Below are 26190 nucleotides of genomic sequence, written 5' to 3'. Positions count from 1 at the left end.
CTCTCTCTCTCGTGGTGCAGAAAAACTTATAGAATACTCCTGTGAATGAGTTTGGTCGCCTGAAAGTAAAAAATTGGTTAAAAATGTTTTTCACTTCTCGGCAAGTTTCTCAGCGATATATTCTTGAAAATTCGGTTTCTGAAGTATCATGTGCCTTTTTTCACCTACGCCATATAGGAAACTGCAATGGTCACAGCTGTTCACTTTCAGAACACCGAAAGAACAGCACTTGCCTTTTGTTCAAGAGTTCGTTTTCAGTAAAATGACATGGGAGAACATGGGGTCACCGTCCTTGAGAACGTGATTTCTGCACACCATATGTTACGGTTTCATGTTTCCTCAGAGTCTGTGGAGGAAACCTGTCTGTACCTCGTGCAGTATGTGTATTACGTTTTGAAACAGGATAAATGCAATCGTTTGGAATGTCTCTCAAGGTGTGAAGAAATACAGGCACTAGACTAGAGACGTAAGAACAGAGATTGATCAAAAATCTTACGGTTGGAGATAGTAAAGAATCGTAATGCGAATCTCATAGCGTTTGGTCTTCACTTTCCTTTCGTCTTTCCTCAGTGTCGACCTTCCTTTCTTCAGATATACAGGCCATTACCCTTGCGTGTATCACGGAATATTACATTTTGCTTATTTCTCACATTAACGAGTAATTTTCCTCCTATTCGAGGTTAACGACCTGTCGGCGAGAGGTCGATAGGCACGGTCGTACCGTACGGATCAGGGAATGTGTGATCTGAGTATTTCCGATGAACCGCATTAACTGCTCAGGAATCATCTCTTACTTTAAGAACACCACGGATAACGCAAATTAAGAACGCAAATCACTACGAGTGTCACAATGACTGAATAAAGAAAGTAAAAGCTCATATATAAAGTGAAATTAGCACGGCATAGAAAGTACTTGGCGTGCGACTAAGCATTAAGTTCTTTTTGCTTGTATCAAGTGTTTCATTTTGATGGCAGTTCTGGTATAAGGAAGGTATAGTGTTTTTCTACTCTTGTTGAAGCATAAGTTTTGATAAGTTTATTAACAAATCAAGCTATTCATCCCGCAGATACTGAATGACGGACTGGTCAAGATAGTGAACAGGCCAGTCCTGCAAATCCGACCAGTTTTCCTCGAGCTACGATCCAAGGTAATTGCTTTGTAGAAAGGTCCATTACCAAGCTGACACAGAAAACGTGCAGCTATGTGTAGCTCGCTAATGTCTACAAAAATCTAGGTTCATTTTTGACACAGACCAATGTTATCTGTTCGAGCTTAAGTCGAGTAAAGTAGCCCCAACTATGACGATAGCTACACTGAATTTTACTGGCACCACAACACACTACAATCAACTGCTATTTTTCATGAGTCCAACAGGATCACACATTGCCGTCTGAGTGATAGACTGTGAGCTGTGACTTATCACTCCACAAGACTGTTTCCATAGGACCACAAACCAATGGCAGTACTGATTCCAAAGTGCATTCACTCCTGTGATTACTGGCTGTTGGTAACAACACCATGAAAACCAAGTTCTACCGCACCTTCATGGATTTTTGCATCACTGATTACTTTAGCTGAAAGGTAGTGAAATTCTTTGTGTAATAGATGACAAGGACATCTGACAACTAGTTCGCAGACAACATATTACAGTTCACCTGTGTTGATCAGTTAATTTCTTAGGCCTACTAAAGTGATGACTGGATTTATACTACAGTGATGTCACCAGCAGCTAGTGAAACAAAGCAAGATCTCTGTGGCTGCTCACGTCAGACATGTACCCTTTTTAGGTTAGTCACAATTGAAGCACCCTGTTGTGGGAGAAATTAAATAACAGAAGAGCCCCACAAAATGCTTGCATGTGATACATTCGACCATGTCAAGCCAACTACGAATAAGCACAGACTATCGTATTCTGTGTTTGCTCTATTGTCTTCTCAATCACTGCACTCCCTCTCATTTGTCTTCAACTCTTACATTATTACCTACGCATAACGGCAGAAAGCCTTGACCTGAACAAAGTACAATTCTCTCTTTACCAACAAATAGCAGTCCTATCTTCTCTAAATAATTTTCTGTATCAAGAACCTGACCTTGAACAATTTTTCTCAAAATATCAGAGAAATTAAATTCCTTCTAAACTTCAAAAAACAACCACTTCTGATAATAATAAACATGGTTTCAAATGTGCTAAGCTCATCTATATCACCCTAAATGCCGTATAATACTACTACTACTACTATTATATTGGGAAAGTTTTGTAATAACTTTGGTATATGTTGTTACTGGTCAAATGTAGGAGAGGGCCTTAAAGGCCCTAATCTGGGCAGGCTAAATATACAGTAACTACAAATAAATAAAATAACATATATTAAAACACAAGTCCGCAAATAACGAAACATGTGGATGCTGTTGAGGTTGGCTTATGAATACTGAAATTAAGTTCACTTTCGACTGTAACTGTATACAGATTTCCATCCTAACTGACAATGTGTTGATGAAGCTCTAGGCAAGAAAATGGCTGTAAACCCTCTCTTTGATCATGATGTACAGTTAGTTAGGGTAAATAAGACACTACCTTACAGATTGCGTTACCCTCACTGAAAATCAGAATAATTAACAAATCCAGGGCAAATATTTTAAAAACAGTCTACAAGAGATGTCCTGATGTGAAATTTATAATGAACCAACTGCTGAGATAGTATTTAATCTATTTCATGATAAATTCATATCATTATTTGAAAATAGCTTTCCTCATTAACTTATCAGGGAGATCATTGAACAAACATGCAAAAAACCATGGATCACTAGAGGTATTAAAGTATCTTGTGAAACGAAATGTGAAATGTATCTGTAGGCACAAGAAAGTAATTGCACATGGAAAAATTACTCAAAATAACTAAGAAAAGTTATTAAAAAACCAAGACTTATGTGCATTATATCAGAAAGCACTTAATTCCAACAAGTCTACGTGGTATGTAATGAAACAAAAGACAGGGTAACATTGCTATTGATTTAAACAGAAGGGCTGTAAACGGTCACAGGTAGCAAGTATGTTGAACAATCATTTGTTAAATGTAGTAGAAAATGTAGGGACAAGCAGTTCAAAAGAAAAATGAAAGTAGTATGTTGAAAACACAATGCACATAACATTCTATCATATGGTTGTCCTACCAACTGCTTTAAAAATTAAGAAAATTATGTATTCTCTGAACAAAAACTCATCTGGATTTGATGGTGTTTCCAACAGGGTACATCTACAACCACACTCCGCAAGCTACCTGCCGGTGTGTGGTGTGGTACTACAGACTTGTTCCATATAATATGCAGGGTATTTTGTGAAATTTGTGATGCATCACTAACTTGGGGTACTTTTCCAGAGAGATTAAAATATGAAATTATAGAACCCCTCTATATGAAAGGTGATAGATATGTCAATCACTACCAGACCATTTCACTACTGCCATTTTCCAAAATTTTTGACCGATGGCCTTTGTAGTCTGGTCCCTTCAAACCCACAATCCAAACCAACCCAACCAAAATTTTTCATAAGGTGGTGTATTCCAGAATAGTATCCCACTTGATCAACAATAATATTCTTAGTAAATCAGAGTACGTCTTTCAGATGAACTTATTTATGTGAGTGTTTGTGTGTTGTTGAACACATCGAACAGAACACACACACACACACACACACACACACACACACACACACACACAGAGAGAGAGAGAGAGAGAGAGAGAGAGAGAGAGAGAGAGCGTACTTAAAAGTGTGATAGGTCCATGATGTTTGTTTCAGTGCTGATGCACTAGTATTGTCCGAACTTGTATGGGAATCAATAATTTGTGAGTAGGGGGTTAGTGGACAACGGATGTTGCAATGCAACAGCTGGAAATTTGATTCAGTCACCAGACTGCATCTGAAAGGCAGAGGTGGTTAAGGCAACTGCTCATGAGAAGCGGTAAATCAGGGTTCGAGTCCTGGTCTGTCACGAATTTTCAACTTTTGCCATTGCATGCATTACCATAATGCCCTGTGCAACTGGATGTCACAATTTCGCACCCATCCCTTCCAAAAAGATTGCAGATGACCAATCCAAACCACATACAGTAAATGAAGAAATGATAAATAATGTTCTTCAAAGTATCATTGAGTGGCTTTCTGGAAAAGATTCTCACTCTCCATTCCAAAAAGATACAACATACTCAGTTCTGCACATCGTGAGGTACTATGTGAATGACAAGTGTAATTTATGGTGAAGAAAAAACAACTACTGTGTAAACTTCAAAATTTTTAGGTGTCAATATAGATGAAATTTACTGTGGGGGGGGGGGGGGGGGGAAGTTTTCAAAATCCTAAAACAAATCAGTTTAGCCGCATCTGCACTTCAAATCATTGCACACCTTGTGGGACAGAAATCAGTTAATATATTTCATATATTTCCACTCAACAATGTCATATGGAATAATGTTCATCACAGGCAACTCATCTTTAAGAAAGAAAAGGTTTCATTGGCTAAAAACGTGATGTAAGAGTAACGTGGTACTCACTCACAATCATCTTGCAGACATCTGTTGAAGGAATTAGGCATTCTGATTATTGCTACATTATTCCCTCATGAAGTTATTGCAGATTACCAACCACAGTTCAAAAAATACAGTGATTTGGATAATTACAATAACAGGAGAAAAAATGACACTCATTATTCCACATTAAGACTGTCTTTGGTGCAAAAACTGGTGCACAATGCTACCACAAAAGTTTTCGATCCAATGATATAATATATTTAACATAATTGAATAGATAAAATATCTACTCACCAAGCACTGGCAAGGTTACACACAAAAAGGTATTTAAATTTGCAAACTGCTTCTTCTGACATTAGGGTTCATGTGGAAGGAAGAAGGGTAAAGGAAAAGGGCTGGTGAAGTTTAGAAAAGGGAGAGAGTTCGGGACAGTCACCCGGAAAGTATGATGTGCACAACAAGACAAACATAGTGATATGTGCATATTGGTGTAAGTAGTTGTTAAATGTTTTAGAGGGATTAACACTTAGTGGGTAATACAAACAAGGACAAAGGTTTTATGTAGCAATATATAGAAGGATGGATGAGCTGATGGAGTACGAATTGTAGCGCAAATGCAGGGTCTCTGAGCTTCGTAGTTCAAGCCGCTTAATGTTAAGAGGGAAACTGTTAATCGCATATGTCATTTCTATGTATGTGAAATCTTTTGTAGCAGACCGGTTAGGGGTTCAGACCCATGGTATGGGTCTTCCCAGGGAGGGGAGGAATGTAAGACACTAATTTTGGGGGTCACTGTGAGAAAAGCAGCTCCACTGCAGCAGTATGGCAGGAGAGCAGGCAGATGCAGATATGCCTTTATGCAATTTCATGAACAAGCCTGTTTTACCTACCACTAGGAGATCTGGACAAGCCATGTGATCTTGGCGATGTTGCAGAAAAGCAGTGGAATTACAAACTGGACTGAAGAGAGTTTTCACACCATTGGGCCACCAAGGTGTCAATCTGTACGTGTCTGGAAGCAATGTATCAGAATATAGACTTGCCATTAATCAGTATAAACCCCCTTTGATGGTATGACCACCACCTACCTGGGCTGTGGCTAGTAGCTTCTCTTCCGGTAGCCGTGAGCCTCTACTTGAATCCATGCAGACAATCACATCCCTGGACTTCTCGCACATGGCTGCACAGTGCTAACTGGGGCATGAGCTCTCAGGTTAAGCAAACAGAGCCACCAAAGCTGAACAAGGATGTCACACATCCAACACTCCACAATTGCAGGGGTTGTGTTGAAGTGTTGCAGCACTTCAGTCACCATCCAAGCCAAGTTTTCTGAGCCACCACTGGCCTGCACCACCACATCAATACATCAGTACCTCTACTCTGTAGCAGTCCACCCACCCCAAGTCACTACAATGCCACAGAAGAATTTATATTTTTTGTAATGCGTAAAAGGTGATGGGTAAGAATTACTTATTCACATTTGCATTAAAAATGCAGGATGTTCCATTCCTGGGTCAGCAGAGGTCTTATTCGCACCCATAAATCCATACTTGGGACTGTCAAAGTAAACAGGGTTGAGCAATTGCTTCTCTAGCCAAAACCTGGCAATTCATTCCCTGGGATACCCATAAGACCAGGGACCCAGAGAAAGACAACCGATAATCAGTCTGACTAAGTGAGAGAGGAGGTCATGAATGGCAGAAATCACATGATGACAAAAGTAACATCGATCAATGGCCTGGAAACTGCTCATTGAGTCGCTGCATATTAAAAAAAAAGGTCAAGGGAGGCTTGTTTAAAAAAAAAAGATGTCTGGCTCTTTCAATGGCTTCAGCTCCTCCATAAAAACAGTGCATGCTCCCAGCAACGAATGTTGTTACTGGCTGGTGGGAGATGTCCTTTCCATGATTTTGGTGTTATCAGTGTAAATGATGCTCTCTGAGAACTGAAAGGAACAAATTCTGAAAGACCATTGAGGCGACTGAAGCTTTAGGACTATGGAATAGATTGGTCCTAATTCATGGCCTGGGTATCAACTAAGGTGAATACATTCTAAGGTGGGAAGGTGAAGGACCTGGCAGAGATCTGCGATGCACATTCCAAAATCTCACCGGAGGACAGTTGTCAGCAAGTCTGTGCCCCTTGTATGGAGGATAAAAAAGTGTAAGTGAGCAACAGTTGATACTATTGGAACTGAAGACTGAAGATCCTGCTTTGGCAAGGAGTCTGTCTGGGGAAGCAGTCTGGAAGGCACCAGTGGCCAGTCAAACTTCATGATGATGGATTGGATCTTACAGCAAAACTTGAAGGCACTGCCCAACCATAGTCTAAGCAAGATTGGAACAGAATCCAGTAGAAATTGAAAAGTCAGCTTTTTGCATAGAGGCAGGCCAAAATTGGGACTGTGCAACAACATCCAAGTGTTAGGTATCCAAGTGGAGTTCTGGGTCAGGATGGTCTATCATACCATGACAGAAATGCATGATGTGCATTTTTGCAGAAAAGAACTGGAAACCATAGGGAAGAGTCCAAGCAGAGCCCAATGGATGGCGAGTTGGAGTTGGTGTTTAGCCACAGCTACAGAGTTGGAGTATTACCAAATGCAATAAGTCATCGACGTACAGTGACAGGGGTTATTCCCATTGATGGCTATGAGGATGAGTAACACTGAAATGGAGCCCTGTGGGCTGCTGTTCTCTCATACCCATGGAGAGCGGATTTTAGCATCAACTCTAACCTGGAAAACTGGGGAGATAAAAACTGACACACAAAAGTCAGTGAGGAGTCTCAAAACCCATCATGAGGATACATAAAATTTGATGGCACCAGCTGGTTTCTTATGTAGGTTTAATAACTGCAATCAAGTGTTGGTGTTTAGAAAAAGCCAGCCAGATTGCTTTTTCCACCATAACAATTTCGTTGATTCTGGATCATGCCTCCCATAAACCACATATGGTTTTCACCTAGCTTAAGGATTAGTATGCTGATGCTATTTCGTCACTGAGAAGGAAAGACACCTTCAAGCCAAATATGATCAAGATGGAGGCATTGAGCAGCATTCAGATTTTGGATCATCTGATTGTGAATGGAATGAGGGACCGGGGCTGTATTGTGACAGAAAGCAAGAACATGAAGCAAATCCCAGTCAGTTTTCAGCTTATGGGCACTCAACAGCAAGGTTATCAACGCCCAATCAGAGAAAGGTTCATTATATAATTCAGTGTGGTTAGTGGTGAAGGAGAAGAGGACAGTTTCAATTTTTCACTTAAGCTTTCAGAAGGCAGGCACATAAGAAACAGAAGCAGATGATGTCACAGGGTGGATACCATGGTGTTCAGCAAGAACCAATGCATTGGTACAAAGATGACTCTGCAGAAATGCACCCAGTACAGTAGTGTGTACCTCGAAGCTCAAAAGACTACGGAGCTTGGCCCCTGCCTGGGACTAAGGGGCATGTGTTCCCAGGGAGGAGATGTAGTGCTCCCAACATTCCTTTAGCTTTAATTAGATATTCAGGCTTAGCACTAAGTTAATTAAAAGGATTGTCTATGGAGAATGTCACTTGAAACTTTGCAGAATCTTCAGCAATCCTCAACAGCTATGGCAATGTCATTGGTCCGCCATGGCACTGACTGACGATGGAGGGGACCTGTACAAAGGGGAAAAGCAGTTTCAGTGGTGCAGAGGTATACAACTGTCAGTTGGCTCTTTGAAGAACCCAATATGATCATCACTCTATCGGGCAGTGGTAATAAAATGAAAGGATTACTGGAAAGTAGTGACTGTCACAAAGATTATCGTGTTGTGAACAATGTAGTGAAGACATTATACTGGGCAAAGAGATCATAAGGTTGATAGCTGGAAAGGTGCCTTTCAGTGGCAAAGAAGCAGGCAGGAGTACCATCACTGAGGAGAGGTAGATCATGGACAGCAAGAAGCTGGTCAATCAGAAGTCTCCTACCAATGAAGAGGTACTCCCTGAGAGGAGGTGGTAAGCATTTAAATCTCCAAGCAGGAGAAAGCGGGGAAGGGGAAGGAGTGGTTGGATTAAGATGGTCATCTCAATACAATTAAGTGAGCTACCTGCAAGTAAATAAACATTACAAATGCTGATCATATGAGTTATTTTCAACTGTGCCATTACTGCGTCCAATGTGATAGAAAGGAAAATCCACTCACTGACAGGATCGTGTGCAAACCAACATACAGATCCCACCAGATGCCATCTCAGGGTCAGAACGGTTCCAACAAAAAGCCCGATAACCACAGAGCATTGGGGAATGGTTACCAGTGACATGTCACAGTTCCACTGAATAATCATTTTATGGTTACCTATGTTAGGCAGGAAGGGGCCAGGACTGGTCACACCACAGAGCCACACACTGTCACTGGCGTTCTGATCCTTCCTCCTCCTTTGCAACGTTTGGTGGCTGAGATTCTTGTAAGGCCCTATATGTGAAAGGCATGGAGATGAGTGAAAAGCATGTAGCCCTGAGAGCCTCAAACTATGGCTCCTTCAGCCACTGGCAGGTGTCAAGCCTCTAATCAGTGGGTTTCCAGGATAATGGATCCCAACAGAGACCTTTTTGTACACATCATACAAAATATACATATTGCTATTCAAAAGATTAGTCCACAGCTCCTTGTCTATCTGGAATGTAAGGTCTCCGTGGAAGATAATTCTGCAGACCATATTCACAGCTTTATGTGGGGGCAATGGTCATTAGTATGTCAACTAGTCATTCACTTGTCTAAAGCAATGACTGAACTTTTCCAAATTTATCAATGTGTTCCACAAAAAATAATGTTTTTCTTACAGTAAAAGTATCGCCATCTGTTCGAGTTCATACCTGGTATTAGATAAATTGTTTCACTCCCAAACATCTGGGTTGTCCCTCTGCCTACAGGGTAGCCAGGATAGGGCAAGTAGTGGGATAGTAACTGGCTGCGTTGAAATGTCTAGACCTATCTGACACGATAGCCAGGTCAAAATGGCCATGTATTGGTTGAATTTGTTATATTTCATGTGCGAACCAGCTGTCATAGTGGCACCCACTCTGATCATGGGATCTTCCCCCTGGTGCCACTAAGCCACAGCAAAGGTCAAATGACATGACGGCCCTTGCCTGGAACCCTGATGCCCCTGGAAGACAAGCATCTACTCCTTGGCAAGAGCTTGGAGCTAGCAGCTCAGACATCTGCAATATGATCCCTATGTTGTCAGGCGGCTCTACCAAAAAGGTACATAATGACACAACGAAGTCCGATTGCCTATCACACTGGCTTTTAAGCACATATCTGAGTTTACACAGTTATTGTGCACAAATCATCTTTAACACTGCAAGCAATTAAGTGCTAATTAAGGCATTCTTCCCTATAAAACAAAAAAAAAATTTTTTTGAGAATGGAGGTAAAACTCAGAAGGGACCCAAAAATTAATTCAGTCAAAAGGTGATATATTTGTAAAATAAATAAGAGAATGTGTCAAGAAAGGAAAGCAGAATCTAGGGGAAACTTGAAAGGCTGCCATCATGAGAAATTAAGTGCGAGAAGTAAGGATAGCTGGAAGTTAGTGACAGTACACGAAAGTAGCTACATGCTATAACAGCTTGGGCTCTCGTTCTTGCCATGCACATACTCATCAAAATGTCATGGGCCCCCTGAGGGGAAAAGCCAGTGTGGCACCACTCCCATATCTAGTGTTGTCACGGGCCCACCACAGTTAGGTAGCCCCCCCCCCCCACTCTCTCTCTCTCTCTCTCTCTCTCTCTCTCTCTCTGTTTCTTTCTCTCTGCTGATGCATCAAGAGAAGCTGCAACAATGTTTGCATTACCAGATCATTGTACTGTCTGTTTGTGTACTTCTTCTCTTGCCCTTAAAACAGAAGATATTTCAATGGCCAAACCAGAGGCGGCAGCTCCCCCCCCCCCCCACCCCTCAGTGTAAGACTGTGGTGGGATACAATCAACTACCCTGTTGAGGAACCAACAACACCACAACAAGGAAGGCTTCAGATTAAAGTATACGACCCACTGACTGATAAAATTTAAAAGCTGATTTGCCACTTGGACTTCAGCAACAATGATTTTCAGAGTTTGATTCAGCCAGCTGAAAGCTTGCAGTGTAGCAGCCACAGTGCAGCTCACCAACAAAATATGGGTAACCATCAGTGGAGTGTTACCATTACAATGGGAAGGGGGCAGCTTCTCGAAGGATGTATCCATGGGTAAGATTGTTGTGATCAACAGAGAGGTAACAGACGATAGTGGATTCACGGCAAGATGGTTGAAGAGAAGACCGTAACAGTTGTAGAATCTTCTATAGTTCCTAACTTTTGGTTGTGGCCATGACAACCAGTTCTCTGTTCATTGTCACTAAGAGTTGGTTATATAATGCCATCCGCATGTCAGATCGCAGTATCTTCATTTTCAGAACATCCCTCTGGTTGTCTCCTTTGTGACCTAATCCACGAATTCATTGCCCATGATCTGAATGTAACTGGGGATCAAGAAATATTACTATTCTGGCATTGAAACAGAGATCTAAGAGGAGATGCTGAATATCCATTACAAATGGGGTGCTGGGAATTACAGTGTGTAGGTTGCTTAAGGAGTCACTGCAGATTAGGTAAGGCTCATGTGATTGGATAAGATGCTGTGAAGTGCTCGCATGTTTTCACCAATACCACAGTTAAGATGCAACATCCATTAGGTAAGGAGTGTTGTTTGGTGCTACTGGTGCATGTAAAAACACAGTCTTTTTGGCCTTCATCTCTTGAGCCATCCATATAAATAATACCTGAACTGGGGTATTCACAAAGTACTGAGAGGAACGACTGACAGAAAACCAAGGGATCTATCACGACCTTTGGGCACAGGGAAAGATCCTGGGAGTTTGTGGGTATGGCATGCACCACAGGTGTTATGTAATAAAATAATTCAGAAGAAGTAATCAGCACTTGGATGGGGTAAATGGTAAGATACTGAAATTCCACACCAAGGCTGCTTTAATGAAAGCTGTGAATTTCAAATAGGAGAGAGAAGGTGTCAATTCAGATCTTCTGGATGGTGTTACACATGTAAGGCATAGTTGAGGAACAATTTGTAGCATCTGATTTATAAAGAGGAAATTCTTACCTGTACAAGAAGATTGTCTATAAGGCACTTATCACTAGCCTGATTCAACGATGGTGGATTGGGTTTGCCACTAACAATGCCAATGGTGTCGCTGCTCTGATAGTCAGTCATCTATAATCAAAACTTGAAGAATGAGACCTTTGTGGAGTTGTAAAATGAAAACCTTAAAAGTGCAATAAAATTCCTGAACAGGTGTACTATCAACCTGGCAGTTGGTGGGAGTTATCCTTCTGCTTTGTCAAATGGCCAACAGTCAGCACCCTATTGTCGCATCACAAAAATGAAGCGGTGTCAGTGCAAATACGGCCACCCCATGGTGGACTTTTACTGCACTGGATCAGTGATCTGTAAAACAGGCAACTTTGAGTACTAGTGTTTTTCCAGAACACCATATTGTCCATTATATGCTTTGAGATGGGTGGCATGTCAACTGGATGCTGAATTGAGAGAATGTCCCATCAATGTCCATGAGAAACTTGGTTCCAGCCCAGAGGTGATGGGATCCTGGGCAGAAAAGTTACAGGAGATTAATACTGGCTGTGCCATCAGCAACTGAAATGAAACTATCGGGGTACAAATCATGCCACAGGTCTTTGCTGAAATCAGAAAAATTCCACACTCCACCACTGGCAGGTAAAGTCATCCTCTCTCTTTTGGGATGTGAAAGGGATAATTTTGGAGCATTACATGGAAAGAGGATTAACAGTGACCTGTAATTCATATTCAAATCTGCTACGAAATCACCTTCACACTGCAATAAGCAGTAAACAATGAGGACTTCTGACTGCAGTTGTTTTATTGCAAAGTCACAATGCTCTTTCCCACTCTACCTGTTCAACTGTAACAACACAAAATATGAATGCCTTGAAAACCCACCTTACTTGACCTTTCCCCTTGTGACTCCTGTTCAGACAAGCTCAAAGAAGGGCCGAGAGGCATTCATTTCACAAACAATGAAGAGGTGAAAACTGCAGTGCATGAGTGGCTGCATTTACAATCAAAAGAACTATCCTCCTGAGGTATTCATTCATTCCAAAGCGATGTAATGCATGCATTACACTTAGGGACTATGTCAAAAAATGATATGGTTGTAAATTTTCTGTATCGCTTCATTTGCATATTAATTAAGTTCTGAATCACTCTCACACATTAGCATAAAATTTGTTCCACAATTCTACAAGAAGCTGAAGTAATTGCTATAAACCTATAATTATGCACATTTGTCTGATGACCCTTCTTGAAAATGGTAATGACGTGCATTTCTTTCCAACTGTTTAGTTCTCTTAATTACTCCAGTGACCTATGATAAACTGCTGCTGTAGTGGTGAGCATGCAAGAAGGCAGTTGATGGGGCAACGCAAACTGGCACGTCGCAGTGTAGTACAACCCTCCAGCCAACAGCATTCTGTTGGACTTGTCCATAGTGTGGAGTATGGGGTGTCCATAGAACATTTAACAATGGTCTTCTTGTGAATTTAGGTACGTTGAAGCTATTAAACCATTGTTGTGTTATTTATGGATTGCATAATGCAAACATGGCAAGTATTGTGTTAAAAAGTGACAGCTATAGTCTTTTGAGCACACAGATAATTTAAGAGACAGTCAGAAGCAGAAACAGTGGTCCAATGTAGCACTTACCTCGGTGTTACCAGTTACGAGGATAGGAAACTGGTTTGAGTGTGTTGTGTGGGACACACATGGAGAGCATTCCAGGGTAGACAAGGGTTGGAGTGTGTGGTGTGGGACACACATGGAGAGCATTCCAGTGACTCTGCTAAATATTCTTCGCCTCTATCTGTGCAGAATGCATACACATCTGCCTTCTTACTTCCACACGACTAGAGAATGGATGCAGGTTCTTTCCCAGAATCATTTAATCATAATATCACTCAACAAATTGCAAACATGAAAACCATTTTCGATTGTTTCTCCCCTGGTGAGATGTACACCAGTAAATCAACTTCTGAATCTGGCTGTAATTTCCACTGGGGGTTCTGTTGTATTAATTGGAAAGACTTTCTCTTTTCCCACATATTGGGCGTCTCTGCTCTATGTAACATGATTGCTGCATTTTAGTGTGAATGTTAAATGTTAGTAAGTGCGATGAGCGCATTGTTGACGGTAATGAAAAAACAAAACAGTGAAACCAGATGCAGAAACACAGCACACTAATCTTGAATAGCATAAATGAAGCTGCCAAGCTTAACATCTCCTTTCAACAGACATATCATCATTAACAGTACCACATTCCTTCTTTCCATGAGACACAATGGAGAGGTTGGAATTTAAGCCAGGATATCCTGACAATTTATACACCTCCACTGACTGCTTTCTGGACAATACTGGCAGCAAAAACTTTTTCCACAACCAGAACTCGAATTCGCTATCCTCATATTGAGTGCCACCAACACAGGAGTGCTACAGAGTCTGGTTTTACTGGGGGTACTTCATTACAAGTGTGGGATATTTTTGGATGGTACTGATTTGGTCCCATAATCTCCCAAATCAAAGTAGCTAGCTGACTGTGTTGGATTCATGGGGTTAAAGGGGCCAAACTACAAAGTCATCAGTCCCTCAAACTTACACGCATCAAGTCAAGAAGAGTCATCAGAGAGGAAGGACACAGAAGACAAATCCTGAGGAGCCCAACTGTAACCGTCAATCAACAAAACCATGAGATAGAAGCAAGCAGATGTGAAAGAGGGATAAGAGAGCGAAGGTATGCGAGATGAAAGCAGCTGTAGCCCCCCAGGACACGTTACACAATGAGAGACCCCCATTCCGCATCTGACTGATGTTTCCTCACCCTTCATTACCACAAGAAAACCAGCAATGAAGACAAGTTGATAAAACCCCAGGATGGAAAACAAAGACAATGGGAAAGACATAAAAGAAGAAGAAAAATTTAAGAGGTGGGAAGATCAACAGCCAAGCTACCGAGCGAAGTCGGTCATGGATCCCCTGGATTGGAGCAGGAGATGGGGTATCTCTCTGCAATCCCTCAAGCGGCTGACGAGGCCGAAGTGCCCTACCAACTTCATAGGTAAAAACATAGAACCCAATCAGCCACTTTGGTGTTGGCCACTAGCACCAGAAGCAAAGTTTAAGATTTCGCTGTTAGGTGGCCAAATTAGATCAGTCCAGCAGGATGTGGGTCACCATCAGACAGGCCCCACACCAACAAGGGGGTGGATCCCAACATTGTAGTATGTTGCCATGTGGCCAATGTGAAGCTGACAGAATGGTAGATTCCCTGTGAGAAGCGCAAAAGAAAGACTGCTACTTCGTTGTGGTCCCCTTTATTGCTCGCAGTTTGTTCAGAGAAATCAACATACACCAATCCATGTTCCACGCCTCCAACAACTGACTGCACAGAGTCAACTGAAAGTCCATTTTCGGTCCCCCCAGTCAGTGTCCTTGTAACCAACTTCACCAACGGGTCAGCATGTTCACTCCCTGCGATCCCAAAGTGACCTGGAGTCCAGATAAAGATTGACTGACCATCCAGTTTGACAGAAGTCAAAGGAGATCCTGAATAGATATGACCAGTGGGTGTTGTGGGTATCGCTGGTCAGTAGCCTGAAGCCTGCTAATAAAGGCTATCTTGATGGCGCAAGAACGAATGTGACTAAGGACTTTATCAATGCCCTCCAAGTCTGCAGTGAATACACTGCATCCTTTTGGCAGGGAGTGTTGTTCACTGCACCATGCATATGTGTAGGGAACACTGGTTCATCCGTCAACCACAGAGCCATTAGTGTATACCACTTCCTAATCTAGAAATGCACCAAGGATGGCCAGGAACAGGCAGTGAAAAACTACAGGGTTAACGGCCCTTGGCTCCAAAGGAAAAAGTCAAGGCAGATCCAAGGAAGGGGTACACCCCACGGAGCGTACATGATTGCTACCTGACAAGAGGTGAAAGTGTGGGAAGTTTGAGCACAGAGCTCAGACACTGTATGTGAACTGTGATTATGATCTAGTCCTGGGACAGTGTTGTGGGAGGTCGATCTCCCAACCAGGAAAAGTGGTGCGATAGTTCAGATGCTCATGGGAGCAACGAATATGTATCACGTAGTTAAGCAGCATTTGTTGGCACCTGATCTGTGGTGGAGGGGCCCCAGCCTCCATGAGTAGGCTGTTCACAGGACTGGTCCAAAATGCATCTGTCACATTGGACCCCACAAAGGAGTATCAAGTCCAGAATCTTCAAGGTTGAAGGCAATGTTGGGTCATATGCTGGACTCCCGCTGTCAAGACAGGACAATATCAGAGCCTGGTCATTGAGGTAGAGTTTGGGTTGTGGATGACAGTACAACGGTGACAGAAGTGCACAACGTGCCTTGGTGGCCAAAAACCAAAAGCCTTGGGTGAGAGCCCAGGACTGCACCTTTCATACAGCACCCTAGAGGGAGGAGCAATAGTAAATGCAAAAATCATCAGCATCCAAGAAAGGTGACATTGTAGACCACACAGCTACAGCTAGACCACTGACGACTAGGAAAAGGGGGACACTCCATACTCAGCCCTGCAGGACGCCATTTCTCTTGTACATTGGGGGGGGGGGGGGGACACGCAGGAAGTACCAACTTGAAACCACCATATTTCAGACAAATTGGGGGCATGCTCCGGAGATCCCATTCATGTAGGATAAAGAGGATGTGTTGATGGCATGTGGTGCATAAGCCTTTTGCAAGTCGAAGAAGACAGCAATAATGTGTTGATGTGGGAAAAAGTTGATTGGTTGGCTGACTCCAGACGCACAAAATTGTTAGCTGTAGAATAGCCTTGGCAAAAACCACCCTGGGATGGAGCTGAAAGTCACTGAGACCCGATACCACATAATATCCTGTGAACCATGGATGATGAGCAACAGACAGACTCTGTATGCCTAGATTTTTGGGGAGCGTATGACACAATGCCCAACTGCAGAGCATACAGAATAGGTTCTCGGATGTGTGTGTGACTTAAAGACTTCTTAAGTAATACACATAAAAAAAAAAGCTTTGCATCACTTTGGATCTGAGAGTTTTGGAATCTGTACAGAAGATTGGAATGGAGATCAACATAAAAATCATTTCCGGCCTTTTTGTAGCTCAAGAAAACCACACACTTCATGTTGTACCACCAAACAACTAGACCTTCAGAGGTAGTGGTCCAGATTGCTGTACACACCAGTACCTCTAATATCCAGTAGCACGTCCTTTTGCATTGATGCATGCCTGTATTCATCATGGTATACTGTCCACAGTTCATCAAGGCACTGTTAGTCCAGATTGTCCCACTCCTCGACGTAGATCCCTCAGAGTGGTTGGTGGGTCATGTTGTCCATAAACAGCCTTTTTCAATCCATCACAGACATGTTCAACAGGGTTCATACCTGGAGAACATGCTGGCCACTAGCCGAGTGATGACGTTATCCTGAAGGAAGTCATTCACAAGAAGTGCACGAGGGGGACACAAATTGTCATCCATGAAGACAAATGCATCGCCAATGCGCTGCCAATATGGTTGCACTATTGGTCAGAGGAAGGCATTCATGTATCATACAGCCATTATGGCGCCTTCCATGACCACCAGTGGAGTACATTGGCCCCACATAATGCCACCCCAAAACTGCAGTGAACCTTCACCTTGCTGCACTCGCCGAACAGTGTGTCTAAGGCATTCAGCCTGACCGAGTTGCCTCCAAACATGTCTCCGACGATTGTTTGGTTGAAGGCATATGTGACACTCATCAGTGAAGAGAATGTGATGCCAATCCTGAGTGGTCCATTCGGCATGTTGTTTGGCTCATCTGTACTGCGCTGCATGATGTCTTGGTTGCAAAGATGGACCTCGCCATGGACACCGGGAGTGAAGTTGCGCATTCACGCAGCCTATTGCGCACAATTTGAGTCGTAACACGACGATCTGTGGCTGCAAGAAAAGCATTATTCAACATGGTGGCACTGTGGTCAGGGTTCCTCCGAGCCATAATCCGTAGGTAGCAGTCATCCCTTGGGCAGCCTGAGCGAGGCTTTCAGGAGTTGAGGATAAAGGACGATTTAGACAGAATTTCTATTTGGTTTGGGGAACAGAAGCTTGTCTTAATGTAGAAAAAAAAATTAAACTAATGCAGATGAATTGGAAAAATAATCCTTTAATGTTCGAATACAGTATTAGTGGTGCACTGCTTGACAGTCATGTCATTTAAATATCTAGGTGTCAAGCTGCAAAACAATATGAAATGGAACGAGCATGTAAGGTCAGTAGCAGGGAAGGTGAATGGTTGATTTCAGTTTATTGGGAGAAAGTAAAGCTAACACAGGGTAGCTAGAACACAAAATCCCTGAGGATTTCAGGTGTGAGGGTGAAGTGATGTCAAGACATTCTGATAAATTAGTGGAAATTAATGGTGAGCAGGGTGGGGGCTGTGGACAGCACACACAATAAAGACTTTTCTTTCTTCTCAGCTGAGCCATGTATCAGCCACCAGCAGTAGTTTAACTGCAATTTTTAAACACTGATAATTTATATATAATGATATTAATACAATTAACACACTTTGAAATAATAAGTATTTTAAAAGTTGTGATTTATAAAACTCAATAAAATTTGATTTCAGAGCTAGTTTTAAAATGTAGAAGTCCCTGTGATTTTATGAGTATCCCGAGATTTCCCTGATATTTCCAGGTAAAATTTAATTACCTGAGAATTCCAGGTTTTCCAGAATTGCCACACTCTAATCTATCAAGGAAATCATCATTCTCAAAAACAAAGCAAGTAATTTCTTTATTTTCCTCTACTCCTATTATTTGTCAGAATATTTGGATTTGCAGATGCAAATTCCAATTAACACCATCCAATTAACACCAAGGTTCACACTAAACAGGCTTTAACAGTATAAAGATAGCTGTTGGTGTTGTGATTGAAGTTAAATCTGTCATTTGGACGATCCCTAGTAATGGGTCAACAACTGTAACTGATGTGTGTGTTCGTTGCTACCCTGTCACAATAATTGCATTAATATGCTACAAATGCACTAGAGTGCACGTCAAACAAAAGCAAAGAGATGATGTGGAAAGGGAACAAAAAACAGAACAAAACCTGCGTTTCTCTGTCTCCATTCAGTTCAACATTCATCTATGTACACATTTTCAGCTACAGCTTATGAAATAATGTTGCAGTTCAGTGGCTAAATGAGGAAGTCAGACTACAAGTACAAAGGTTTGTGGTTCAATCCCTGCTCATTTCAGTCTATTCTACCATTTAATACTACTTTCACCTCCGACAATGACTTTCACAGAGGAAAAATTCCAAACTACAACGTACTTTGGAGTCTATGTTAAATTGCAGCTCTCCCAACAATTAGCAAGGGCTGTCCGTTCATAATTTGGAGTTAAGCAATGATATACTGCCTGAACACACCAATGCCAAATACAACACTATGGTGATCAAACCAACCTCTTAGTTTTGGGCAGTTTTACTTTACTTACACAATACCAAATGCATAACACTTTTGTCTTCCATAGAGCAATGATCGAACATATCATATTTACAATGAAACAATGATGTTATTCTTGAAATACGGTAAGCAAGCAGTAGATAATACTGTCTTTAACATCAATATGGAAATTGAGGACATACAATCAGAACGTTATTTCCTTGAAGTAACAGAGTTTTTAAAAGGATTGAGATGCGATCTATGTTAAGACCACATTACCTGTGCACCCATTTCTTTTATGGAGGCATCAACGTTCCTGATGCTGAGAGCCTGTCCACTATAAGGGAGTGATAAATACCTCCATCATGTTTAATACATCCAACATGTTTTGATGAAAGACATCTTACTACACCATGAGCTGCATGTAATATATTTAATCGTCAAGCCTAGTAATTGAGCATATAGCCCATCACCAATGGCCAATGTTGTGTACACTCATGTCAAACGACATGCATGTTATTTATAAACCCTTTTTTAAGTCAAAATATAATTGAATGTTCACAATGTATGCCAATGACAACAACAATAGGCTCTGTGCTTGAATACCAGTCTCCCAGTTAAATACTTTACAGGCAACTCATGGTGTACAGTAAGATACCCTTTAACACATTGTTACCAGCTGTGGAGTACCAAGTAGAAAAGATTTTCCCGACACATTCTATCTTGTTTGATAAGAATTTTAGAATTTTAATAACTAATTTTAAAAAATTTGTAAGTGCTATTTCAATAGTCACTTTTTTTACTCACTCGAACTTAAAATGTTACAAGCAATTTAATAACAGTAATACAAATTATCTGTCAGTCCATGAATTTCACTGAGTTCCCTCTTTATGTTCATGGAAGTTTCATGATCTTTCAGTATGAGGAGGTTCAGGTAACTCAGGAAATGTTAAATGATTTTGATGATTTTTTTTAACTGATAATGATTAAGGTCCGGAATCGTTGAATTACGAAAACACTCAACCTAGCAATTCCTCAACCTTGCAAATGCATATAGCAAATAATCAACTATCACTCTATCGATCCAAAGTTCGCATCCATATTTTTTTAGCTCCCTCTTCTTTTCTGTTAAAATTATCGTGAAGTTTACAAATTTCGATTGCATCTCCGTATAAGTGATCCTCTCTACAGTACTTTAAAAAGGGTATTTTACTACAGCCAATTCGTCAGTTTATTAAAACCAAAGTTGCTTTTATGCTTGGCTAATTGTTAACATATCTTTTTGTAGTTACAATAAATACTTGGCTACAACTACACAGAATTTAATACATATGAGCTGTCAACAGTGGATGACATACATCTTTTGTAGTTTTCAGGCATTCTTTAATATTTTCCTGGTATCCTTAACCATCATTTGTTGAATTTCATGCTTGAGCGAAATTTATGCTATGTGATCAATAACCTCATATACAGAGGAAATAGCAATTTATAATCAATCCCATAATTGAAAAAGAAAAGAATTGCGAGTTAAAATATACGAGCTGATTTTGCACCCAGATAGTAAGAATTGATTACTTTCAATAAAGGATGATGTCTTGGGGAACAGATAATCACACATTTGGCAAAACGTGACAAATGGTGGGGAACACTGTACAGCTTATAAACCACCCATAAATTTGGGACCTCTTGATCTTTTGATGAAGTTGCTGATTCATCTCTGAAGCTGTGTCCTACAGATGGGGACAAAACACTATTAAAAAGATCTACACATTGACATGTGCTCTCAGCCCAGAAGATTTAAGTGAAACAGGCTTACACTTCTTAATTCTGATAATTGCACAACTAAAATGTGTGTGTTCCTGATGCTGGTCATGAATTTATTGTTTATTTTTATAGGAAGTATAGTAGTTCCATGTAGAAGAAAATGCACACAATAACAAGCAGATACTAGGTTTCCACAAAATGTTTTGTTTATTTACGTCAAAATTGCACCTATACCACATTGGCAAAACTAGTAAGTGAAGTAAAAGTTGTTGTACCATGATAAATTACTTCACTCTTAAGTGCACTTCTTAATTATGAAGAATGGCATCACAGTTCATAGCCGAAACCCGTCACAAAATGTAAAGGGGAAACAGTTTTAATACTGAAAACTATGAAACATGGAAACAAATTTGAACACAACACTAATCACTGGGAGGGAGGGGAAGGGGGTAGGGGTAGGGGGAGAGAGAGGGAGGGAAGGGGGGGGAGGGAGGGAGGGAGAGAGAGAGAGAGAGAGAGAGAGAGAGAGAGAGAGAGAGAGAGAGAGAGAGAGAGAGAGAGAGAGAAAATTTGATTTTCGCAGCCTTTGACAATGCAGTCGTTAGAAATAGAGCACTAGCTTATATGAATCAGGACAAGCACGAAAACTAGCCATGATGTTGCAAACGAGGTATCCCAGCAGTTACTGGAAGTAATTTTGAAACACGATATACAACAAAAATCTGGACGGTTAGTTGGCACTTCGTGCCTCAGTACCTCGCAAAAGACGTGCGGTACCTTTAACACTGTGCCATCTTGCTCACTGATTTTAGTGGAAAAGTAAAACCTGGAGTTGATAGAACTTTAGGTGAAAGAGTTAGAGAGCCCTTAAAATGACAGACTACTAATCTCTGTTCACCTACTATATATTATCTAGTACTGCAAAGTTATTCCAAAAATTTAACAGCCATCTAAGAGAGTGAAAAAAGAATAGCAGTTAATATTTAAAATGGTAAACACCAATCACCATTCGAATAGTGTTTGTTCAACTGAGTTTATAAACATAGCCAACAGAATCGACAGAGGTAATTGTGTGTTTTATTCTGTTCATCAACAATGTGAACACAACCAATAATTTTGTGAACTTGCATAATCCACGCAGGAAAGCTAAGAAAGGCTGTGGCATCCACAAGTTACAATGGATTGTACATAACATCAATTCTTCACATAAAAAATAACAACACAAGACAACTCGGAACTGACAAAAAAATAACCTCTAAAAGAAATGATGTATTATATGCAAATGTCTACATCAGTCAGTTTAGTGCACACCAACTCTGTCTTTGCAATGAACATGTACAGAGCATTACATTGATCTGCTGACACACTTTAAGATTGTGTGGTAATGATTATGGATTCCACTGCTTGATCTGTGCTAACTATAGGCTGAATATCTATGTATGTAAGAGGATTTTTAATTTTTGTTTTTAGGTAGATGTAAGCATGAAATATTCCATTTAAAAATGCCCTATATTCGAGCCTGTAATTGTTGTGATTGAAATGAAGCTGATACTAAAATCAGACGTTTCCCTTCAAAAAATTCTATATGTATGCAAATGCTGCACAAAAAAAGATCGAAGTAAAATTGGCTATCTTTTCATCGCCTATGAAACAATCCACTGTTCAATAAATCTGAACAGAGGAGAGAAAGGGGAAGGTCAACAGGCTTATAACTGGAATGGTAATGCCCAGAGCTTTCAATAACAAATCAGTTGATTCTAGCTTTTTTGGTTTCTAAAGTAACATTGAACGAAGTACTAGTTAGAGCTCACAGTAAGCAGTGGCAGAGGAAGTAACTACTGTCGCATTCATCTAATTGAACTGGGGAAAAACTCAGTACAACGTAATAGTTCTTTATATTTCATTAACTTACAAAATAATGTTTTTTTCTGTTCCACCTTTCCTCTTGCTAAATACTGAGATTAACTGAAGCATCCAATCAATACTGCTTCACTAACTCACAACCAAAGTGGCACCTTTCAACCTAACCTAAACTACAGACCTAGTTACTGATCAGCCTTGTCACCACAACCTACATTACAAAATCAAATACAGATGAAACATTAACAGTGTTCCGTTTTCTCACTATTTGTGCACATATGCTGTGACACAATATTATCATTACGTTATGCGACAAAGCCAACATTTAATATTGGTAGGTTCAGTTGACTGGTACAGTTTGGCCTTCATGGCCTGTTTGGCCCGAGTTTAATCTAGTTTTAGGTTCAGTTGACTTGGGATAAATGTAATTCCAGCTAGTGCTGCTAATACCACACACTAAAGTCTTCATTCATAAAATTATTTTTAACAATTTAATGAATCGGTGTGCCTTCCAAATTACCACATGTCAAACATGGCTTACTGAAGTAGTAGAAAGTCACATAGAATGCCTCTAAAATGCATGAAGTAAGTGGTACATTTCTTCTACCAGCTCTGTTGTTGAGACAGATACAGAATTACGAAACACTTTTGATAGCAACAAACTAATAGTAACCTGACAAGACTTTATTGTTAATGACTTGCCATTTCTTATCCAAATATCTTTCTGCCACCCCAACATCATAATGAATGGAAGGAGTATGATTGTGGTGTAAACAAAGAAACCGTCTCTCGAATATTTTGCTAGACTAACATAAGTGGAACACTAATTAGAAAAAGTTTGGAAGGCAAAATCCTCTACAAGCACATTGCATCCCTGAACAATGGTAAATTGCATATAACGCAAACTAATGTTTGTGTGTTCATAAACATGACAGATCTTTTAAGTTGCTTCTGAAATACAACAGTATTTGAGCATATGAAGGCCGGTAGCTAATACTGTCACAAATGTTAAGCATATGTTTAAAACTCAAAGACAATGGAAGAAAAACAGAAAAAAATCATACAGTAAATGGAATAGCATCTCCAGCACAGAAAAACTACCAACTTTCTCACTTTTGTAAACAAAAGCGATACTAAAACGCATGGCCAGTACTGAGAAAACTTAAGCATGCAAATAAAAAAGGTGACAGATTCACAGTACTTCTGTTTGTAAAACAGTATGCAGCTAAAAGCAATATGATGTCAGACAAATGATGAAATGTTATTGACAGCTGCACTGAAAGTTGGCCAACAACTTAAACTATGTATCTGTTGCATTGTTTACAGGCAAATTCTGATAAGTTTTCAACATTACCAAAGTAATTTTCTATCAAGGTTAGACAGAAATGGAGTTTTAGATTAGATCTTAGGCGATACTTAGGTTTAAATGTTATGGATAATGTGTAAGTTTATAACTTTACTGATAAAAGTATAAAGGCCTACCATCTATGAGCAGCATATATTTGATGGCAAGTGTAACAGGAATCTGAAAACCTATGTCCTGCAAACATAGCTCATTAAGGATAAGCAAGTATGTAGCATATGATTTTAATTACGGATTGTTTAGGGAAGCGCAGACAGTCCACCTGCAGAAATATATCTTTTCCAAATTACCGAAAATTTCTTAGCATCAGGAACATAGAACACCAAAACACAATCTCTAACATTATTATTAATTCTGATGTAGCCTACATGTGTTAAAAAACAACAATCTATATTCTAACTTCATTCAGAATTTTACTTCTTACGCAGGCCAATACTGAAATTAAAATAACAGAAACTGGCTGCTTCGTTGGATGATGAGATTCCTTACAACATTTTAGGAAACCATCAGAAAGGACATGAATTATTTTCTGAATAAGAAGCTTTAGATGTTGCAAACATTTGTTGGAGAGCACCAAGTAGATGCAAATTCAAACTGGATTATCATGCAAGTCAAACTACTGAATTTTGAATTCTCACACGTAAAATGTTAAAAATATGTATGCCGAAATTTCGGAATAGATGTCACTCAAGAAACTGTCAAACATACAGCCACAGTGTGCTTACTTTCATTTCATACTTTTGCACGTAAATGAATTTGGGCAACTGCGATTGGCGCATAGAAGTAGCTGAAGCAGTTAACATATAAAACGATTACGTGAAACCCTTATTATAGTTCGCTCATAACTGAATTACTTCTGCCAAAAAATTACTAGGCGCGGTCACAGCTATCTACAAATAGATTCTAACGAGACGCTGAAACTTTCAGACTGCAATGACAAAAAGTCATTAATGGAACACGTAATTAAATGTCGTTTGATACACATTAGCGTTTTGTCACACATACAAGGTTCCGGTATGTTTGCAATGTGAACAGTTATGAGACGGTTACGCATGCTCACTTGTTACTGGAATATCGTAGCATTTTACACGCGCTGTTTCATACCAACGAATGAACGACTAACACAATTAACTCTCTCGTGATTGCAATTACGGAAATTGAAAGCTAACAAAATTATATTATATGACAAGGTTATATATATTTTAGCAGATAACACATTGCTCCACATCGAATCGCGTTTCGACCATCGAAACAGCATGTCTTCGCGGACGCTAGCAAACAAATTGAAGAATAATTAAAGTGGACATACCATCACCTAGCACCTTCATGCGATATCAACAGATGGTATGAACCAAAATACACAAATTTACAGAGATGTAACCAAACACAGCTACAGAACAACAATGACGTTTCACTATAAAGCGTCACTATGGTAAGAAACTTAAAGTGCCACAGTTTACTACAATGTGCAAACGAACAGAGTAAAAATACTGCCACGGTGTCATTGAAACAGATTGTTTACTGACCGAAATTTCTTTAAATCCATGAAATCGTAGCACCAACAGATACTTGCAGAATACACCGGAATAGTTCCCACAATGCACTGTCAAAGAGACATTCGAAGACCAATCCTTGTCCTCTGCACTCCGTTAAAGACTATTTACAGAGAATATATAACTAACATTCGATAGATAAGTTTTCTAATGTGCATAGGAATTGTGACCAGTAACATTAACAAACAATACTTCACGTATTCTTTGCTAGCAAACTCTCGACTTGACAAACCGAACATTCGTCCACTGCGCATGCGCAAGCAGACGCTTTTCTCGGTCCGGCGTGCGGGTTCTTTAAATTGAGCATCATTCCTGATAATTTTGAGGTCACTACCAGTCTGCCATTTATTTAAAAAAACAATGAAACCGTACTTACAATTCCACTGAAAATTGTTGAAAAAATCTTAGAAGTTTAAAGACTTTAGCAGGTGTTAATCAAATTAATTAATTTACATTCTAAAGAATGTCAGCAGGTTTCTTTCGGGTACATGCGAAACACACCTGTAACTTTATTCAAACACAAACTCCGTTTTGTCATATAATAGTTGTAGATAAAAGTGTCC

The 26190-nt window shown here is 40.2% G+C and overlaps 1 protein-coding gene across 1 annotated transcript in view; it reads right to left on the bottom strand.

The window, feature by feature from the left end:
* The window catches only part of LOC126251652 (calmodulin-binding transcription activator 1), a 1922036-nt gene extending 1896387 nt beyond the window's left edge, over positions 1-25649 (bottom strand). Inside the window, exon 1 of the mRNA XM_049952210.1 lies at positions 25601-25649. The gene's annotated coding sequence lies outside the window, so the exon portion shown is untranslated. The remainder of the gene's footprint in view (positions 1-25600) is intronic.
* Positions 25650-26190: the final 541 nt, after the last annotated feature.

This window comes from Schistocerca nitens, chromosome 4 (genome assembly GCF_023898315.1).
Source record: "Schistocerca nitens isolate TAMUIC-IGC-003100 chromosome 4, iqSchNite1.1, whole genome shotgun sequence".
Taxonomy (NCBI): Eukaryota; Metazoa; Arthropoda; class Insecta; order Orthoptera; family Acrididae; genus Schistocerca; species Schistocerca nitens.
This window is presented reverse-complemented; position numbering and strand designations above follow the sequence as displayed.